Here is a 20,688-nt window from a genome sequence, read left to right as displayed (position 1 = left end):
TGTTTGCCTGGGGAGAGGCAGAGTTTGTAACCTGGTTATCCGTAGAGAAATTTTCAAGCCTTGCCTTTCCGGTATGGTTCACGAGGTGGCAATTTCCATGTCCCCGCGCGTGAAGCCTGGGTCTTAAATATAGCTGGCATGTGGATGCCCTGCAGGCGGTGACAGTGACAGTGACATCACTGCCAAGCAGCGCCTTGTTATTTTGGAGCCGGGGAGGGGAACAACAGGAAGCTCAGCAGAGGGGAGATATTCTTGGCAGCGGCAGGAATGCGGTTTAAAGAGCGACAGCCGTCAAGTCGAGGGCTTGTGGAAGGTGGCGAAGCTTATTTGCTCAGTCAACTGAGTTCAGGCTGGGTCCCAGACACAACGTACAGACGCGTCAGACGCTCCGCTCCCGCCACACGGCTCCTGTGGCCCAATGACCCTCGCAGAAACCTTTTAAGCGGGAGAACTGTTTCTTCGAACATGGTCTGTCTCCAGCGCTCCAAATGCAGCCTCACGGAGAGCAGGGCCGCGCAGTTGGAGGGCGGGGGTCCTGGAACACCACCTCCTGAGCTTTAATAAAACTCCATCGAGAACCATGCTGAAAAGGCACATTGTAAATGATTACCTAGAGTGGAAAGAGGTTGGCCTTTCAGTCTGGTTGCGCCTTGTTGCTGCTGCCTCGTGGGGCTGAAACCACACGTGGCCTCTACACCTCTTCTCCACTCGACGGTGAACCCAGGGGGCTTCACCGAGCACTAAGTGAAGGGCGTCTTTTTGGATCGTGTTTTTCTCTTCATGGACTAAAAACATTTGTCTGTCAAATTTCCCAGTGGGATCCCTCTCCTTCCCTGTCTTCTCAGTCCCCCTTACTTGCTTTTTTTCCCCTTAGCCCTGTTACGATGTGCAGTCCAGCTCCTTTTTTTTTCCTTAAGTTGCAAGCCTCACGAGGGCAGGGACCTTGGTCTCCTTTGTTGACTGATCTTTCTTAGGGGCCTACACAAAGCCTGGCACGTGATAGAGCTCAGAAATTTCTTGAAAGAGCAAGTGTGTATCAGTCAGTTTCCTTTATATTGCTCTGCTGAGTTTGGCTTACCTTTCTAAGGTCCTGTCATGGTCTAAGAAGGCTGCTGGATCCCTAGCCGTTATATCTGCATTCTGTGCAGCAGGAAGGATGAAGCAGGGAAAGGGGGAAAAAAACAAAACCGTTCTGACTTGTTTTAAGGAGGTCACCCACCACTCAGAAAAGTTTCTTATATTTAAGTGGCCTGAACTGTTTCTGTTCGGGATGGTAAAAAATACTTGTTTTTAGTAGGGTACCTCGTCACCCCAGACAGACTGTGGAAGGGAAGAGTTGATATTTTGGAGGGCAGATTGTGGTCTGTGCTCAGTGCCCTGCGTGTAGGCCTCCTGCATTGGAAGAGGTCACTTTTGTTACATACAACGGTGAGGTTGCTTTTTGTGGTCAGTGGTATATTCACTTGCCCCCAAGGTGCTGAGCAGGATGGCTTTTGAGTCAGACCTTGGCTCAAATCTTTGTACTAAGCACCGGCTTAGTGCATTAGCCGTGTGACCTTGGGTAAAGTCACTTTACCTCTGTGAGCCTCAATTTTTAAAAGTCTATAAAAGGGTGATAATCTAGAGCATTTTCACGCATGATGGCAAGGATTGAAGGAGATGATGGGATAAAGAAACGTGGCAGGGTGTCTTTGGCAAAGGAATCTGTATTCTCCCATCATCTTGATCACCATCTTAGCTTGTTTTGTGGTGTCTAGATTCCAGGGGTCCAAGTGTGACAGACGTGGTCTCTGTGTTCCAGAAGCTCACAGAATGGCATGCTGGGCAGGGAGAAGAGTCGCTGTAAGGGGAGAGAGGCACAGACACGGCTGTTAGGTTGAAGAAAGCTGCAGGTAGCTTGGGATGGCCACAGCGCGGACTGCTAGAGTCCAGCGTGTGTTTGGGGAATGACTACGGAAGGTTCTGGAAGAGCGAAGCGGAGACAGATTCCCAAGGTCCCAGTGAAGAGTTTGGCCCTGGTTCTGTGAATGGTGGGGAACTGGCCAAGGCCCTTAAGAAGGAGAGTAATTGATCAGGTCTGTTTTGTGCGTCGTTCCCTGTGCCACGCCCTGTGGAGGACTGGATGGGACCAGGCCGGTCTTAGAGGCCTGAGTGTAGACTGGAGCCATTCGGGCAAGAGGTGGCGGTGGCCACGTCTAGGTAGGGCTGGCGTTTCCAGAGAGAAGACACGGTGGGTGAGACCATGGTGGGTCAGCACTGAGGGGTGTGGTGCTGCCTGTCCCGTACTGGATTAGGGTCTGTCTGCCCAGCAGACACCATTTCCTGGGGGTGAGGGGAGGCTGAACAAGCCGTAGATGAAGGACTTGAGGAGCTCCTCCAGGCAGAAGACCATCTCCCACCCGGGTCATTGCTGCCCCAGTGTTTTCTCTGCGATGTGCATTTCCTGCCTGAGCACCCTTCCTAGTGCCTGGTCTTTGGGAGAGTGAGGCAGCATGGAAACGTTACAGCCCTGTGCCCGTGATGGCATGAGGCCCCAGCTGCCGAGCTCATCACTGCCCCGTGATCACATCCCGAAGTCGGGTGTGCGGTCCTGCACCCCTTTGTGATGATGGTGGTCGTCATGTCAGCAGGCCCTAAGCCCACAAGGAGGAGGTTGCCCCTGGGTCACCAGGGCAGTCACAGCTTGTGATTTGGGCTCCTTTGTGCATGTTGAGGCTCATGTGTTTTGACTCTTTTATCTGAGTTGGAAATTGTTCACCTGGTCAAGAGATGTGTTTTTTTTTTTTTGATTTTGTTTGTTTTTTGCAGAGGGATGCACTGCGGTTGTGGGCAGGGGTGGGGTGGTGGGGGGAGATGTGGCGGGGATTTTCTGCCCGGGTGGGCTGCTCATCAGGACGTGGCCTTGGCTTTCAGAGGACCTGAACCGGGCCAAGAGGGCTCTGCCTTTCTCTGCCACAAGGCTGTACGGTGAAACTTGGGATATCTGCTTCCTCATGTTTCTTAACTTTTTTATGGAGGCATTTTTTCAAATACTTAGAAGAGTCAAACCTCCCACCCAGGTGCCCAGCAGTTACTCACATGCTGTCACTCTTGTCTTGCCTGTTCCTCCTCACTGACTGCTTGGGGTTGTGCTGGAGTACTTTAAATTCTAGATACCACGTCACCTGTAAAACTGGTTATGTATAAATCTCTAACAGATAAGGACTCGGAGGGAGAAACGTAGCCATATGCAGCGCTATTAGTCACATTTAATACAAATACCAGCGATCTCTTGGTATCCTCTAGTTTCTAAATTCAAAGATACTGGTTGTCTCAAATTCTTACAGTGACTTCGTTGAATCTATTCTGATTTTACTTTGAAAAGTGTAAATCTGCTCACGCCATTCTCCCGATTCAAACTCTGTGCACTCAGGAAAAAAAATCTTGCCTCCTTACCGTGGCCTGCAAACCCTGCACCATCTGGCCTGAGCCTGCCTACTGGGGGTCTTTGCTGTTCCTTCTGCCTGGAACGTTGCCCCCCTAGGTCTTGGCACGGCCGCTGCTCTGCCTGGTTTCTGAAGAGAGGGCAGCCTCGTCTAAGAAGGCGTATCTCCCTTTCCTAACCTCTTCTCTCCCTCCCTCCTGGTCTTATGCTTTCTTATTGTTTTTTTTTTTTTTTTCTTCAAAATTTTATTTAAACTACAGTTAATGTAAGGGTAATATTGGTTTCAGGAGTAGAACTGAGCGGTTCATTATTTACACGCAACACCTAGTGCTCCTCACCACAAGGGCCTCCTTAGAGCTCCTCCCCCTTCTAGCCCATCCCCACGCACCCCCATCCTTCAACTCCCTTTGTTCTCCATCTTGAAGTCTCTCCTGGTTTGTTTCCTACACCCTCCCGTATGTCCACATGTTTTGTTTCTTAAGTTCAAGGTAAGAGTGAAATCATGCGGTATTTATCTTTGTCTGACAGACTTACTTTGCTTCACATCGTATACTCTAGCTCCGTCATTGCAGATGGCAAGATTTCATTCTTTTCGATGGCTGAGTGATAGTCCCCTGTATAGTCTGTGTATGTATACCTCCCGCATCTTCTTTTTTTTAAATTTTTTTTTTTCAACGTTTATTTATTTTTGGGACAGAGAGAGACAGAGCATGAATGGGGGAGGGGCAGAGAGAGAGGGAGACACAGAATCGGAAACAGGCTCCAGGCTCTGAGCCATCAGCCCAGAGCCCGACGCGGGGCTCGAACTCACGGACCGCGAGATCGTGACTTGGCTGAAGTCGGACGCTTAACCGACTGCGCCACCCAGGCGCCCCCCTCCCGCATCTTCTTTATCCCTTCGTCAGTTGATGGACATTGTGGCCGGTGCGTAGTTTGGCTATTGTTCACGCTGCTGTAAACATCGGGGTGCAACTCTGTATTTTTGTATCCGTTAGGCAAATACCTGATGGCGTAGTTGCTGGATTATAGGGTAGTTCTATTTTCAGGGTTTTTTTTGAAGAACCTCCACACTCTTTGCCAGTTTGCATTCCTCCCAGCCGTGCAAGAGGTTCCCCTTTCTTCATAGCCTCACCAACACCTGTTGCTTCTTGTGTTAATTTTAGCCGTTCTGACAGGTGTGAGGTGGTATCTAATCATGGTTTTGATTTGTATTTCCTGATGGTGAGTGACGTTGAGCATCTTATCATGTGTCTATTAGCCATCTGGATGTCGTCTTTGCAAAACTGTCTGTTGATGTCTTCTGCCCATTTCTTAACTGGGTTGTTTGTTTTTTGGGTGTCGAGTTTGGTAAATTATTTGTAGATTTTGGGTACTAACCCTTTATCAGATAGGTCTTTTTAAAATGTCTTCTCCCATGCTCGAGTCTGCCTTTTGGTTTTGTTGATTGTTCCCTGTGCAGAAGCTTTTTATTTTGATGAAGTCGCAATCGTTCATTTTTGCTTTTGTTTTCGGGCCTTTGGTGACGTGTCTAGTAAGAATTTGCCATGGTTGAGGTCAAACTCCCTCCTGGTTTTAAACTTATTCACACTGTCTGTCCTTGGACATTTCTTAGTGTTCTTGTTTGATGTAGACCTCCTTCCACTCACGGATGTGTGCCACCTAGGGCTCGGCCCAGGCCCGCTTGGCTGTTCTGTTCCCCCAGTGCCTGGCACTTGAGCCGTTCAGCCAGCACTTGTTACATGAGTGGACGATTATTGAGCACAGCGCCTTTGCACTGTGTGGCCTGGGAGCCAGGAGCACTCACCTCTTGTAGGGAGGACTCATAAAGGGAGTTGGCCTTCCCTTTGTCTTTTTTTTTTTTTTTTTGGTACTCATAATGTTGGCACAGGTAGGTCAGGCCCTCAGAAAAAGCCATGCTAATTATTATTTACGTAATAGTGTATTATTTTATATATTATAAATATATTTATCTGGCAATATATTATAGTTACTATTTACATAATAATACTGTTTTTATATCAGTATAATTTTATATATTATAAACATAACTACCTTGTAATGTATTATAGTGATTATTTACAGAATAATACTCTGTAGGGCACGCAGAGTAGCATCGTTGGTTTCTGTAACTCTCTCCCATTAAGAGGAGGTCCCAAATGAGATTTTGAATCCTCCGCTCCCACATTCGGGCTGGGAAACCGGGTTACAGATTGGGAAGTCAGGACCCCGACGGGTGGTCATTTCAAGGTTTGGCCTCCCGGTATCCGGAGAGTAGACCGTGCGGCCTGGCGGGTTGCGCCCCGGGCTTCACAGGAGGACTGTTGGGGGAGCCTGCAGGTTGTGTGCTGCAAGCCCCAGGTGCCTCCCTTCTGAGGACCTCAAGTTGCTCCTGCAGAAGGTGGGGCGAGCCAGCACCTCCAGAGCAGCGGCCAGCAGGGCCTTCCCCGGGCTCTTTGTGTGCCGCACAAGGGCCGCTGTAACTGCTGACTGTGTCCGGCCTGGAGATGAACAAACGTGGCCACAGCTCCCTGAACAGATGCTGTCCGTTAACCGGAGCGGAAACGTGTTTTTTAACTACTTCCCCACCCCCCCCCCCCTTTTCCGAAGTGTTTTCTGTGCCCCAGGGATTGTTTGGTCTATCAGCTCAGCTATTCCTCACAGCAGCCAGTGAGTCGGGTCCTGTTCTTCTCCGTTTACAGGAGGGAGGCCAAGCTCACACACCTACACAGAGGCGGGGCTGGGGTTTGAACCTCTGTCTGCCTCCCGACTCTGTTGTCAGGTGCCCTTGACATCCCTCTTCACGGTCATCAGGGTGGTTTTAGCACCGTGTGAGAGTCACAGTGGGTCTCTTGCAACGTTGTGATTTGTTTTTGTCCCAACCCTGGCTGTTTGCAGTCCAGGATAACGATGGTTGAAAGGGGGTCGCCTCCTGCATTTTCGTAGTCCCAAAATAGTGCCTGGTTCTGAAGCTTCTGTCTGGCTGCCCCTCTCAACCCCTCGGCCACTCTCCTGCTACGGGTGACGCAGGCTTAAAGCTTCTTTCTGGCGACCGTCCCCTGTATTGCTTTTCCCTGAATCTTCACGGAGAACTTAAGAATGCAGCTTTCCCGGAAAGTTTTATATAGCAAGACATGTTGACAGAAAGACCGATCGTGGGGCTCTAAATTGAAGAAAAACAGGCAGCAATTTGTCTGATGCGTTCCAGTTCTGTTCTTTTACCTTCTTCGAGTCTGAGTTATGGAGACAGTTTCCTCTTGCTTCGGAGGTTAAACTGCTAGGCGGTGTTTTATTGGGGAACGTTCTATTAAAGCATTAAGAACAATTAGATGCGGAGTCCTACTTTATTTTTGCAGGTTTTGACACTTAAGTAATTGGAAGTTTGGCTCTTTCTTTTGCTCTTCCTTTAAAGAATTCAGAAAACGCTGGAAGAAGATGTATTTCAGGGGGCTGTTTGGCGGCATCCTTCCTGTAATAGCCCAGAGAAGGAGAAAAAAACGTGGGCTTTTGGAGTTGGAAACCTCCAGACCTGAGGGGCTTTGCTGGGGCAGCCGTGCCCTCCCCGCCGAGACCCTCAGGATGGAACAGGCTGTGCTTGTGTAGATTCTGGCAGGCTTTTGTTCATAGCCCCGACTGTGAGCTTCTAATTACATATGTGGGGGCCTCTCTGATGATGGTCTGTCTGCTGCGGGACTCAGACTCCTATGAGAAGGAGGGTCCTGGCTCTTTGTCTCGGCTCTGACTCTTCCAACCTGAACCCCACACCTCACGCAGCAGATGCTGGGCACCTTGAATATTTGAGGAGTGAATGAATGAAGTTCGACTAAGGCTTGTCTTCTTTCATCCTGCTCCCCATCCCCCTGTCCTTTCACCTGTGACAGCCCGCTGGATGCCCCTGTCCTCTTGCTGCTGTCTGACCACTCCCTCCCCCGCAGGCCGCTCTGGTGCCTGCTGTAACAGAGGAGAAAACTCCGTCCGGGAGGAAGGGACTTTGGTGAGAAAGATTGTGACAGTATAATTATGTGTCTGTGAGTGCTTGGAATATTCTGTACATTCTGTGGAGAGAAAAATATCGTGTTAAGTCGGTGAATTCAGAACACGTAGGATTTCTGGGGCGCCTGGGTGGCGCAGTCGGTTAAGCGTCCGACTTCAGCCAGGTCACGATCTCACGGTCCGTGGGTTCGAGCCCCGCGTCAGGCTCTGGGCTGATGGCTCAGAGCCTGGAGCCTGTTTCCGATTCTGTGTCTCCCTCTCTCTCTGCCCCTCCCCCGTTCATACTCTGTCTCTCTCTGTCCCAAAAATAAATAAACGTTGGAAAAAAAAATTAAAAAAAAAAAAAAAAAACATGTAGGATTTAGCAAGCCTCTGGGAACCGCTGACACCAAGAGCTCCTGAGTGTTTATCTTCTTGGGAGCAGAAGAACGAGGTGAGCCAAGGACTGTCCCTAACAGGTACAGGGGAGGGGTTGGTGGCGGGGTGGAGGACACCAGACCTCTCCGCTGGCCTTGGCGTAGACATTGGCGCTGTGCTTTGATGGAAAATGAAAGGGTGGACTGAGCTGGTTGAGCGCTGAGAGCAACGTGGATCCGGGACTTTGGTTGCCCTTCTGGAGTGGCCACACCAGCATGAAGGCACTGAGTGATCGTGAGCCCGGTGGCCTCCCCTGCCCTCGTGGTGACACCGCTACGAGGAAGGGACCCGTGCCCACGGGCACGATGTAATGTGTGCTCGAGAGTCCGACTGACCTGTGTGGAGTCCCCTTCCTTCACTTCCTGCCGTGTGACCTTGGGCCCCTCGGAGCCTGCTCCTTCTTTGTAAGGTGGAGTATGGGGATGAAAAGAAATGGAGCCCTTAGCCTTGTGCTCAGTGCGTGGTTCTTGGCCACAAGATCGTGAGTTTTGACCTACTTCCCCAGTGAGTTGTTGACACTGACTCTCCCCTGAAAACAAGTCCTCTGTGCTTGTGCAGTTGAGTCGTTCCCTTCTTCCCGGGGAGTGGGTGGAGGGCGTGTTGGCAGCACTGCTGGGTCCTGTCCGTCCTCCCGGCAGGGAGACTCACGCGTGGGTGTCTGTGGAGAGCCCTTCTTGTTCCCTGTCTCAGCGACTACGACGAATGAAGCCACGGGTGGCCTCTCCGAGGAACACTGGTCCAACGGAAGGCCTCTTCGGCTCCCAGGGGTGGTTGTCGTGTCTACAAGTGTGTGGCGACCCCCTGCGAGGTTAAGGCCCGGTCCTGCCTCCACCCCAGTTCCTGGCGGAGCCTGCAGAGCATTATGGGGCAGCTGGCTGCGTTCCCCGCCTGTCCAGAGACGGCGGCTCAGCTCGCGGTGGGTTTGGCCGCCTCTCGGAAAGGAAGCGAGAGCGAATGGCCGGCGATCTGAGGGCCCGGCGTGGGGCAGATGCAAGACGGCCTGGAGACCCCCAGCTGCTTCACGTGCCGGGCTGTGGCTTCCGAGGTTTCTCAGGAAACGTACGTCCCCAAAGATGGCGAATTTTCGCCAAACCGGAGACTGTATCTCTTTGGAGACACGGTGGAGTGTTAGGGGAGATGACCTCACCGGTGGGAGGAGGATGGAAGTCTGCACCGACTGCTGAGCTCACTCCTCGTGGGCACTGGCCTCCTTGCCCCTGATGCGCGTCTCCGGGGGAAGAAAGTACACGGAGTCTGCAACTACTCCCGCATCCCTCGCTCGTGACAGACCTGAGTCCTCAATCTCTGGAGTCGCGGATGAACCCCAGATTCCTCGTAATCCCACCTCCAGGTATCCACTTCTGATCGGAGTTGGTTCTTTAGGGAAAATTTGTTCTTTACCTTTACTGTCTCTTCGAACCCTGAGACAGGTCCTTTCCGGAAAGGGCAGGCTAGCCAAACATCTCTGACAAATGGTTCTAAGGCCGCGTGGGGATGATGAGCTTGACCAGAGCTGGGAGGAGCGCCGAGGTGGTCACGATGAGCAGGCCCGGTCTTTATGCCAAGGCGTTGGTCGAGTTGACCATCCCACCAGCCCCCAAGGACCGCCTCATGTCCCTTCCTCACTGTGTTCACCCTGCAGGTGGCCATGGTAGGGCCAAGTGTCCAGTCTTAACATGAAGAAACTCGTCTGGGTGGAGTATGCTTGGCTTTCACCTGGTTTGGATTCACAGCCTATTTCAGCCTCTGTGTCTACCTCCTGAGATACACAAGCAGAGGGTTCACGTGGCCTGCCCGGCCCACCGACTTTGAAGGGTCCTAGCCGGCAAGATGTCTCGAAGCATTTAACGATAACTTAGAGCTATTACAATTCCATTTAAAGATAATGTCAAGAATAGGCAAATTGGTAGAGACAGAAAGTAGACGGCTGGTTGTTGGGGAGGGGGTTGGGGGGCCGTTGGGAATGACCGCTAATGGATACAGAGTTTCTTTGGGGGGTGGATGAAAACGTTCGGGAATACGAGTTGGTGGTGTATATACTTGGGCATATTGACAAATTACAGACGTACACATTTTCAAAGAGTGAGTCGTGCATCGTATCCTAAGGAAAAAGGTGGGAAAATTACGTGGGGGTTTGAAGCAAAACAGTGCAGGTTTACTAACGGCTACTCTTTGTTGAGCGCGTAGAGGATGACTTGGTGATCCGAGTGCTGTGCCACTCCCTGTTTATTCTTTCCAGAACATCACTGTGGGGAAAGGAAGATGGTGGCCTTTCCCTTGCGGGTCCCACGTGGCAGAGAGGTGAATGCTTTTGTCTCTGAGCTCGCACAGAGAACAGCTAACGTGCATGTGATTTGGAGATAGACAAGCTGTCCTCTGCTTTCCCGGTTCCTCTCAGGAAGGTGGACACACTCCAGCAGAGCAGGGTACACACCCGATGGCCTTTTTGACAGAGCAGTAGGAAAAAGTTGATCTTTCGTTCGCCTCACCCTTCGTCCTCCTGAAGAATATGTCTCTTTGGGGGCGCCTGGGTGGCGCAGTCGGTTAAGCGTCCGACTTCAGCCAGGTCACGATCTCGCGGTCCGTGAGTTCGAGCCCCGCATCGGGCTCTGGGCTGATGGCTCAGAGCCTGGAGCCTGTTTCCGATTCTGTGTCTCCCTCTCTCTCTGCCCCTCCCCCGTTCATGCTCTGTCTCTCTCTGTCCCAAAAATAAATAAACGTTGAAAAAAAAATTTTTTTTTAAAAAAAGAATATGTCTCTTTGGTACCTCTCGACATCCTGCGATGTTGGAGACATTGTCTCCACTGATGGCCTGTGGAGCCACATTTTCACCTTCACATGGGTAAGGCGATGCCATAGAGATGACGTCTTCTCCTCTGGATGTAACATCCTCCCTTCTCTACCTCGTTTTGTACCCCGGGAAATGCACCTTGATGGACTCCATCACTGGGCTCCTTTTCCCCACACCTTGCAGGGAGGGTTTGGTCTGCTTGGTGGATGGGAGGCCGGGGCCCGAGGAAGGCGGGGGAGGGGCGAGCATTTAGTCCTCTGGCCCCCTCCCTGCCAGGCCTCAGGTTGGTGGTGGCCGTGTTCCTGTCCTGGAGATCACAGGACCTTAGGTGTCGGCCTGTGTCCTGCTGGGTTCTGGTAACTGCTGCCTCCCTCTGACCTTCAGGCCTGGAGGAGTGTGGGCTGGGTGGCTTCCTCCCATCGCCAGCTCCTGAGTCAGTCACCGTCCCTTGTTGGTTTCTCTTCACTTTGCCCGTGTGAAGAGTTTCTTGATGAAACCCCGTGGTTTCCCCCTTGTGTTCTGTTTTCTGCTGAGCCATGACTGAAATGCCGGGCTCGATGCAGTTATCTGGCTTTGCACTTGCTTGTTGCTCTCCTGAAAGACTCTTTTCCCCAGATATTGGTGGATACCCAGGCTCCGTGTAGATGGTACCACCTCAGGCAGGGGGTGGGGAACCTCACCTGTGTACCTTCCTACTCATTCTATCCAAGGACCTGACTTACTTATTTTGTTTATAGCACTTGGACCCCTGAAATCCTCGTTTCCTTGGTTGGCTGGTTGGTCTTGTCGAGGGCATCCTGGCTCTGCTAAATAGACCAGGGGTTAGCAGACCTTTCCCGTAAAGGGCCAGAAAGTAAATATTTTCAGCTTAGCAGGCTAGATGGTCTCTGCTGTGGCCAGTAAAGTCTGCTGTCCTAGCAAGAAAGCAGTCACAAAGATTAAATGAAGGAGCATGTCCGTGTTCCAGTAAACTTGTGGTGGGTACATGCCCTCTCACTACAGCTATTAGAGTAGAAACAAAACAAGCTGCCTGATGGATTTGGCCTATGGGCCGTAGTTGGAGAACCCTCAACTAGACTGAAAGCTCCATGAGCCTCGGAACCTTCTTTGTCTTGTTGGTTTTGGTCCCCAGTGCTTGGCCTGTGGACCGTCCCGTAGGAGATGGGTAGTAAGTGTTCACCACATGCAAACACGTAATAAATGCCCGCCTTATGCAGGTCATTGTGCTGGACAGCGATACCAACGGGAGAGAAAGACCAAATCCTTGTCCTTGGGGTCCCCGGGAGACAGACAAACATGTTGATTGTACAACTTACTTGGTGGTTCTGAGAGATTGAAATGGCTGATGGGAGCCCCCAGGTGAATCGGCTCACTCTGCTGGGAGGGTCCGGGACTGGCCTCCATGTGGAGGGAACCTTGAGGGTGCATCTAGAGGGATGATGACTGGGTTGGCACGTGGACAAGGTGTGTGTTTGGGGGCCTGGGCAGAGGCCAGGTCATGGAAAGTCTGCTGTGCTGTGCTTTCTGGTTTGCTTGTTGTGTTATAGGCTGTGGAGGGTCCCTGGAGGAGGCTGAACTGAAAAGTTCCCATGATCACAGAAGTTTTTCATTGAGAGCAGCATGGAGACTGGGTTGGAGGGGGCTGGTAGCAGCAGGAGACCAGGAGAGGAGAAGCTTCTGGCCTGAGAGCGGGTGTTAGTCTGGGGCAGGGTTTCAGGAGGACGTGGATTTCCTAAAGCTAAAGTTTATGCTTCACCAGGTCTGGAGACTGTTCCCTGCCTTAGAACTTGGATGTGGGAGGAAATAGATGATAGGTTCATACAGACTGTTTCAAGCTTGGTGGATGGAGTTACTGTTCCCTGGAGCAGGAGGGCAGTTGGGTGTGGATGAGGCAGAGATGTGTTCAGAGTTGATGCAGCGGGTTGGGATGGGGAGGAGAGGGGAAATAAGAATGATAGGAAATATAAGATTTTGGATAGTGTAAGTATCGAGAAGACAATAAAAGATGGTTGAGATGAAGCTGTTGGGGACATCTGGGGAGAAGCCACCTCTTTGTTTTGTTTGTTTTTTAATATAATTTATTGCCGAATTGGCTAACATACAGTGTATACAGTGTGCTCTTGGTTTGGGGGGTAGATTTCTGTGGTTCATCGCTTACATACAACACCCAGCGCTCTCATCCCAACAAGTGCCCTCCTCAATGCCCATCACCCATTTCCCCTCTCCGCTGCCCCTCACCCATGAACCCTCTGTTTGTTCTCTATATTTAAGAGTCTCTTATGTTTTCCTCCTTCCCTCTCTGTTTGTAACTATTTTTTTCCTCCTCCTGTCCCCCATGGTCTTCTGTTAAGTGTCTCAAGTTCCACATATGAGTGAAAAGGTGACATCTTTCTCTGACTGACTTATTTCACTCAGCATAATACCTTCCAGTTCCATGCACGTGGCTGCAAATGGCATGATTTCATTCTTTTTCATTGCTAAGTAGTATCCATTCATCAACGGATGGGCATTTAGGCTCTTTCCATAATTTGGGCTATTGTTGAAAGCACTGCTGTAAACATTGGGGTACAAGTGCCCCTATGAGTCAGCACTCCTGTATCCTTTGGATAAATTCCTAGTAGTGCTATTGCTGGGTTGTAGGGTGGTTCTATTTTTAATGTTTTGAGGAACCTCCACACTGTTTTCCAGAGCAGCTGCACCAGTTTGCATTCCCACCAACAGTGCAAGAGGGCTCCTGTTTCTCCACATCCTTGCCAGCATCTGTTGTTTCCTGAGTTGTTCATTTTAACAACTCTGACCGGTGTGAGGAGGTATCTCCGTGTGGTTTTGATTCGCATTTCCCTGATGATGAGTGATGTTGAGCATCTTTTCATGTGCCTGTTGGCCATCTGGATATCTTCTTTGGAAAAGTGTCTATTCATGTCTTATGCCCGTTTCTTCACTGGATAATTTGTTTTTTGGGTGTTGAATTTCCTAAGTTCTTTATAGATTTTGAATACTAACTTTTTATCTGATATGTCATTTGCAAATATCTTTTCCCATCCTGTCAGTTGCCTTTTAGTTTTGTTGGTTGTTTCCTTTGCAGTGCAGAAGCTTTTTTATCTTCATGAGGTCCCAATAGTTCATTTTTGCTTTTAATTCCCTTGCTTTTGGAGACGTGTCAGGCAAGAAATTATTGCAGCTGAGGTCAAAGAGGTTGTTGCCCTCTTTCTTCTCCAGGGTTTTGATGGTTTCCTGTCTCACATTTAGGTCTTTCATCCATTTTGAGTTTATTTTTGTGAGTGGTGTAAGAAAGTGGTCTAGTTTCATTCTTCCGCATGTTGCTGTCCAGGTCTCCCACCACCATTTGCTAAAGAGACTTTTTTCCATTGGATACTCTTTCCTGCTTTGTCAAGGATGAGTTGGCCATACATTTGTGGGTCCAATTCTGGGTTCTCTATTCTATTCCGTTGGTCTGTGTGTCTCTTTTTGTGCCAGTACCATACTGTCTAGGATTGTTATGCCTCCTGCTTTGGTTTTCTTCTTCAATATTACTTTGGCTATTCGGGGTGTTTTGTGGTTCCATACAAATTTTAGGACTGTTTTTTCTAGCTGGGAGAAGAATGCTGGTGCAATTTTGATTGGGACTGCATTGAATGTGTAGATTGCTTTGGGTAGGATTGTCATTTTAACAATATTTTTCTTTCAATCCGTGAACATGGAATGTTGTTATATTTTTTTAAATGTGTATTTGTTTTTGAGAGAGACAGCTTGAGTGGGGGAGGGGCTGGGAGAGAGGGAGACACAGAATCCGAAGCAGGCTCCAGGCTCTAAGCTGTCAGCACAGAGTCTGATGTGGCGCTCAAACTCACGGACCTCGAGATCATGACCTGAGCTGAAGTTGGATGCTTAACCGACAGGGCCCCCCGGGTGACCCTGTGTTTCCATTTCTTTGTGTCTTCTTCAGTTTCCTTCATAAGCTTTCTAGAGTTTTCGGAATATAGATCTTTTACATCTTGGTTAGGTTTATTCCTAGGTATTTTATGGTTCTTAGTGCACTTGTAAATGGGATCGATTTCTTGATTTCTCTTTGTTCTTTTTGTTTCATTATTGGTGTACAGAAATGCAACTGATTTCTGTGGACTGGTTTTGTACCCCTTGACTTTGCTGAATTCATGTATCAGTTCTAGCAGCGTCTTGGTAGAGTCTTTCCGGTTTTCCATTTAGAGTATCCTGTCGTCTGCAAAAAGTGAAAGTTTAAGTTCTTTGCCAATTTTGATACCTTTTATTTCCTTTTGTTGTCTGATTGCCGATGCTAGCACTTCCAACACTACATTAGTTAAACAACAGCAGTGAGAGGGAACATCCCTGTCGTGTTCCTAATCTCAGAGGGGAAAGCTCTGGGTGTTTCCCCATTGAGGATGATGTCAGCTGTGGGCTTTTCATATATGGCTTTTATAATGTTTAGGTATGTTCCTTCTATCCCGACTTTCTTGAATGTTTTTCTTAAGAAAGGATCCTGTATTTTGTCAAGTGTTTTTTCTGCATCCATTGACAGGATCATATGGTTCTTATCCTTTCTTTTATTAATGTGATATATCACATTGATTTGTGAATATCGAACCAGCCCTGCAGCCCAGGAATGAATCCCACTTGATCGTGGTGAATAATTCTTCTGATATGCTGTTGAATTTGATTTGCTAGCATCTTGTTGAGAAGTTTTGCATCCATGTTCATCAGGGATATTGGCCTATAATTCTCCTTTTTTGTGGGCCCTCTGTCTGGTTTGGGAATCAAGGTAATGTTGGCTTCATAGAATGAGTCTGGAAGCTTTCCTTCTGTTTTTATTTTTTGGAACAGCTTGAGAAAGATAGGTATTAACTCTGCTTTAAATGTCTGGTAGAGTTCCCCTGGGAAGCCATCTGGTCCAGGACTCTTACTTGTTGGGAGATTTTTGATAACGGATTCAATTTCTTCACTGGTTATGGGTCTGTTCAAGTTTTCTATTTCTTCCTGCTTGAGTTTTGGAAGTGGGTGGGTGTCTAGGAATTGGTCCATTTCTTCCAGGTTGCCCAGTTTGGTGGCATGTAATTTTTCATAGTATTCTCTGATAAAAGGCCACCAGTTTCCTACTTAAGGAAATCCTCTTGGTGGTTGGAAGGAAGAAAAGTAGCCAGTTATCCCAAGATCTGGGCGCAGGCGATTTGACTTAGAGGGATGGACATATGCAAAGGTCCTGAGGTAATAATGCATGGGAAGTATTCGAGGAAAGTGAAAAAGGCCCATGGGACCAGAATAGACCATGTGGAGGGGAGTGAGCTACGGAATTAGGCTGACGACACCACCAGGAGTCCCATGATGGAGGCCACTGTGAGGAGTCTGGGAAGTAGAATTTCCAGTTAATGGGGACTTGTGGTTTGACAGGATCCTAGTTTGGCCAGCTTCAGAAAACCTGTATAGTGGTGAAGAGTTACGTTAACAGATTTATAAGATGTGCCTGGGCACCGTGGGCTGTGTGGGTTGGAGGCTTTCAGAGGTTGAGCCAGTACATTCGCCCTTCTGGCCCCGTGTCCCAACTTTGAGAAGAGTCACTACTGTTTACGGCTGTGTTCCTTTCTGGATGATGATCTGTGTCTTTTTTCAACTTCTCACTTGAAAATGGGCTGGCATGGGAAAAGTTGTGGGAGCAGTCTGAGCATTTGGCTTGTTTTTAATCATGGAATTTTCTTCCTTGGGCAGTGAGATTTGTACGGAATGTGTTTATTCATGCTTTCTTGACTGCCTGCTCCCACGGCTGTTCGTGGATTTGCACAGCCACTGTGGAATGAATCCAGATTCTGTCCTGTTGAGGCTTTTGAGGAACATTGATCACAACTTTCAGGGAGAGGTTAACTTTTTACGTGTATGGTTTTACAGGGAAGGGAGTATAACCGTGTAGGCCTGTGTTTTGGCTTTCGAGTCCTTGTCATTTAGTCGGCCCTGCAAACGTGGTTTCTCTAGGTAATCTTCCTGAAGGGTAGAGTAGCTCGAGTGATGCTCATCTCCACAAACACCTTTCTCCTTGTTGCACCGCGCTTTCTAGCTGTTAGGTGGCACGTGTGTGGCCTGTCGAGCCCTTCGGCAATCGAGTGGCATGAAAAGGTCACTTGCCTGTCATTTTCTGTTTCTGCTCAGCTCGCGTACGCCTAAGGAAAGGGGAAAGTGACGAAGGTAGTAAAAATTGCCCATGCTGTAGTTTCTGAGTGCTTACTCAGCTCACCGTCTTTTATAGGCCTGCTTTCATAGGCCTGTTTTTATCATTCAAATGATAAAAAGAAACTTGGACGCCCTGAGCACTTCTGGAGGGGTTCTGTGTCATTTAGGGCTCTCGACGGTGTCAGGAAATCTAAGGCACATTGGCTAGAGCAGAAAGGGGACTCGTGGGCTTGCATGAACCAGGTAGATTTTGTCTTCAGGCCTGGCTGGATCCAGAGTCCACCTCTGTTCCCCTCTCTGTGTGGGCCCCAGACTTCCCATGTTCTTACTTTTATATCCAACAGGCAGGCTAGAGCTTTAGCTCTCTGTAGTCAAACAGAAATCTTAGGCTTGACTCTCATTGGCTTATACTCCGGCCAAATGTGTGCCCATCCCTGAGTCAGTCCCTGTTACTGGGGGAGAGTGAAGGCCTCATTAGCCAGCTCCGAATTATCTGTCTGTGGAGGTGAGGTAGGGTCAGCTCTCAGGTGAGCACAGGGTGGGAGGAAGATCTATGGAGGTCCTGTTCTTGCTGTGAACAGAAACATGAACTGCCCCCCGAAGTTGTATCCTGTTCACGTGTGTATCCCTTCTCCCTGGCCCCCCACGTGCCCAGCGCAGTGCCCCGCCGGGCCCAGTTAGATTCAGTGAGTGTCCCCAGAATCGAATTCTACACCTGAGACTGCCAGTTAGACTGTGCTCAGGTCGGCCAGAGGGGGCGCTGTGGCACTGGCCGCGGTCTCCAGTTGGGGAACCAGGAGGGCTTCTCTAGTTGTACAAATGAATATTTTTTATTTCTGTAATTATATTGGGTTTTTAGAAAACGCAACCCACCAAACGTGTGACGTTGCAGATTCTCTCTTGCTTAGGACAAGGTGATGTTAAAATGTGGGTTGACTTAAAACCATTAAGGGAATCCTAGCACAGGTGCCATAGGCTATGACTCATGCGTGTGCAGGCCTGGCCCAGTAATGGTTAAGAGTGGGGGGTCTTTGAGGCCGACTGCCTAGGGTCATCTGACTGCCTCACCTGAGCCATATGACTTTGGGCTCGCTGCCTCCCCTGCGTGGGGCCTGTCTCCCCCTGTGAACTGGAGGGTTGTTGGAAGAAGAGTAGGAGAAGTGCGTGAAGTGCTTGTCACCACAGTTAACGCGGTAAATGTCGAGCGGATAGCAGCTATTTTTAGTAAGAGTAGTGGCAGTATAGATATGGCTCAAGGTTAAAAATGTGTTGAGGAGGTTCAGTGAAACACACACGTTAATTCGTTCATGAAATGTTTACTGAGCGCCTACTGTGTGCCAGGCGCTAAGCGGAGTACTTGGGATACAGAGGTGAATAGGTGTTGGAAGGGCATCTAGCCTAGCGGGAGAGAACAGCGGAGAAGCCGTGCTGGGAGTGTTCTAGGCGTTAAGGGGAGGGTGTGTGCCAGCACGGAGGAGGAAGCCTTCCCGGAGGGCAAAGGCCAGAGGGGGCTTTGGAGCTCTGCCTTGAAAGTGGAGGAACTGGCTAGGGAAACGGTGAGGGAAGGGCCATCTGCCCAGGGGGGCCGGCGTGTGCCAAGGCCCAAGGCATCAACAGCTCGATCTCGCAGCGTGCCGGCAAGACTGGAGTGCCGGGGACAGGCGTGTGGCCCTCAGTGCATTTGCAGCTAGGCCGTCTGGGAGATTTCTTCATCACAGTCTTTCCCACCTGCTTCCCAGGGGACTGCTGTCTGTTGGGGGCCTAGCAAGGGGGCACATTGTTGCGCAATTCGCAGAAACAGAACATTCTTTTATTTTAAAAATTTTATTTTTAGAGGGTGAGTGTGAGCAGGGGAGAGGGGCAGAGAGAGAAAGAGAGAATCTTAAGCAGTCTCCGTGCGGAGTGTGGATGCGGGGCTCAATCCCACGACCCTGGGATCATAACGTGAGCCGAAATCAAGAGTCGAATGCTCAGTCGACTGAGCCCCCCAAGGTGCCCCAAAGCTGAGAAAATTCTGTGTGCCCTTCCTCCCTTGGAGACCCACCTATTTCTTTTCAGAATTGCCACCAATAGGTTCAGACATCCAGAGTGTGGTGTCTGTGTACATGTGAGTATGTGTGTGTTTAAAATCAGGAGAATGTGATACAGCTTTATTGGAAGATTACAGGGAATCCCTGATCCAGCTGAGCACTGTGAATTTAATAATTGCAATTATTGGTCTGTTGGGGCAACTTCCATATTTATTGTGCAAAACAGAACTAAAGCCTTACTTTATTTTTTTTATTTTATTTTTATTTATTTATTTATTTTTTTTTTATTATATGAAATTTATTGTCAAATTAGTTGCCATACAGCACCCAGTGCTCATCCCCAAAAATGCCCTCTTCAATGCTCATCACCTACCTTCCCCTCCCTCCCACCCCCCATCAACCCTCATTTTGTTCTCAGTTTTTAAGAGTCTCTTATGCTTTGGCTCTCTCTCCCACTCTAACCTCTTTTTTTTTTTTTTCTTCCCCTCCCCCATGGGTTTCTGTTAAGTTTCTCAGGATCCACATAAGAGTGAAAACATATGGTATCTGTCTTTCTCTGTATGGCTTATTTCACTTAGCATCACACTCTCCAGTTCCATCCACGTTGCTACAAAGGGCCATATTTCATTCTTTCTCATTGCCACGCAGTACTCCAGTGTGTATATAAACCACAATTTCTTTATGCATTCATCAGTTGATGGACATTTAGGCAAAGCCTTACTTTAAACAATGAAAATGTTTCCATCCTTGCTTGGGGTTGCCGCATGGATCTCCCGCTATTTGTGGGGTCAGCCAGTCATCTGTGATGGTGGTGAACCAGCCACTTGGTGTTAGAACCTTCCCCCTTGGCTCATTAGTGCCACGCCTGTCTCATTTGCATCCAAAGGGATTTTTGACATTGTGGGGACCCTGCGATCAAGTCTCAGCTTTGCTGGCCAGGAAAACTGACTTCCTGGCCATCTCTTAGCTGATGAGGTCATTGTCCTCATTTGGAAATGGAAACCGCCCTGTCCTTTTTCCTGGTCTCCCTGGCTCTTGAGAGATGCAGTTGTGGTGGCCCGTGACTGCACCAGCTGCCTGGCCGGTCCGGAGCGGGCGTCACCCGGTGGTGCTCGTTTGACCTCTGCCAGGAAAGCAGGCGGGTCAGTTGCACAGAGGTGACTGTGGTGAGCCCCACTCATCTGGCCACCCGGACTGTGCAGGTGTCAGATGTCATGGAGGTTCTGTGCACCCAAGTAGATGTCTTGGAATCACCTTCCTTCCCCGGGCTCCCTCGGTTGCCTCTTTCCTTGTTGGGGTTGGCTTTGTCATCCTTGTCATTGCGGCCACCAGCGTGGCAGCCACCGCTTGCCAGCTGCTTAGGGTGGGATTCTCTTGTCGCTACCACTGTTGACGATGACTCCTGTGACTCTCATAGCTCAGTTTACTGAGTGCTTACTATATTCTGGGTGCTCATTGAATCCTCCCAGAGCTCAGTGCGGTAAATACTAGCATCCATCCCATCTGACAGGGGACTGAGGCCGAGAGGGTTTGAGTGAGTTGTCTAAGGTGTTTCTGCTGGGGGGTGGCTGACCTGGGGTTTGAGTGCAGACCCTGCCTCTGGACCGGGGGCCGGCGAACTGCGCCCCACGGTGCTGCTGTGACACATGCATTTCTGGATCGTGCACGGTGGCGTTGGCATTGCCACGGCAGAGCCGAGCGGTGGCAGCAGAGAACGTCGGGCTCACAGAGCCTGAGGTATTGACTGCCTCACCCCGTGGAGCAGGAGCCGGCGGATTTCTCCAGTAGAGTCCAGGCCGTCAGCCACCACGCGCACCGCCTCTCCATCGACAAATAAAGTCCCTGATTTCCTCCGGTGTGCC

At 49.6% G+C, this 20,688-nt stretch overlaps 1 protein-coding gene and 1 long non-coding RNA gene across 6 annotated transcripts in view; one reads left to right on the top strand and one right to left on the bottom strand.

Annotated features, from left to right (window-relative positions):
• The window catches only part of SNX29 (sorting nexin 29), a 493,450-nt gene that overhangs the window by 132,312 nt on the left and 340,450 nt on the right, over nucleotides 1-20,688 (top strand). The gene's annotated exons all lie outside the window — the stretch shown is intronic.
• On the bottom strand, nucleotides 1,687-4,071 carry LOC123588929. Its single transcript, XR_006708073.1, has 3 exons — nucleotides 3,959-4,071; nucleotides 3,079-3,164; nucleotides 1,687-1,840 (listed from the first exon to the last, which is right to left on the bottom strand). It is a non-coding gene; the product is annotated as an uncharacterized LOC123588929 (long non-coding RNA).

The sequence above is a fragment of the Leopardus geoffroyi genome, chromosome E3 (genome assembly GCF_018350155.1).
Source record: "Leopardus geoffroyi isolate Oge1 chromosome E3, O.geoffroyi_Oge1_pat1.0, whole genome shotgun sequence".
NCBI lineage: Eukaryota > Metazoa > Chordata > Mammalia > Carnivora > Felidae > Leopardus > Leopardus geoffroyi.
The sequence above is the reverse complement of the archived record's forward strand: the minus strand, read 5'-3'. Positions and strand labels throughout refer to the sequence as shown.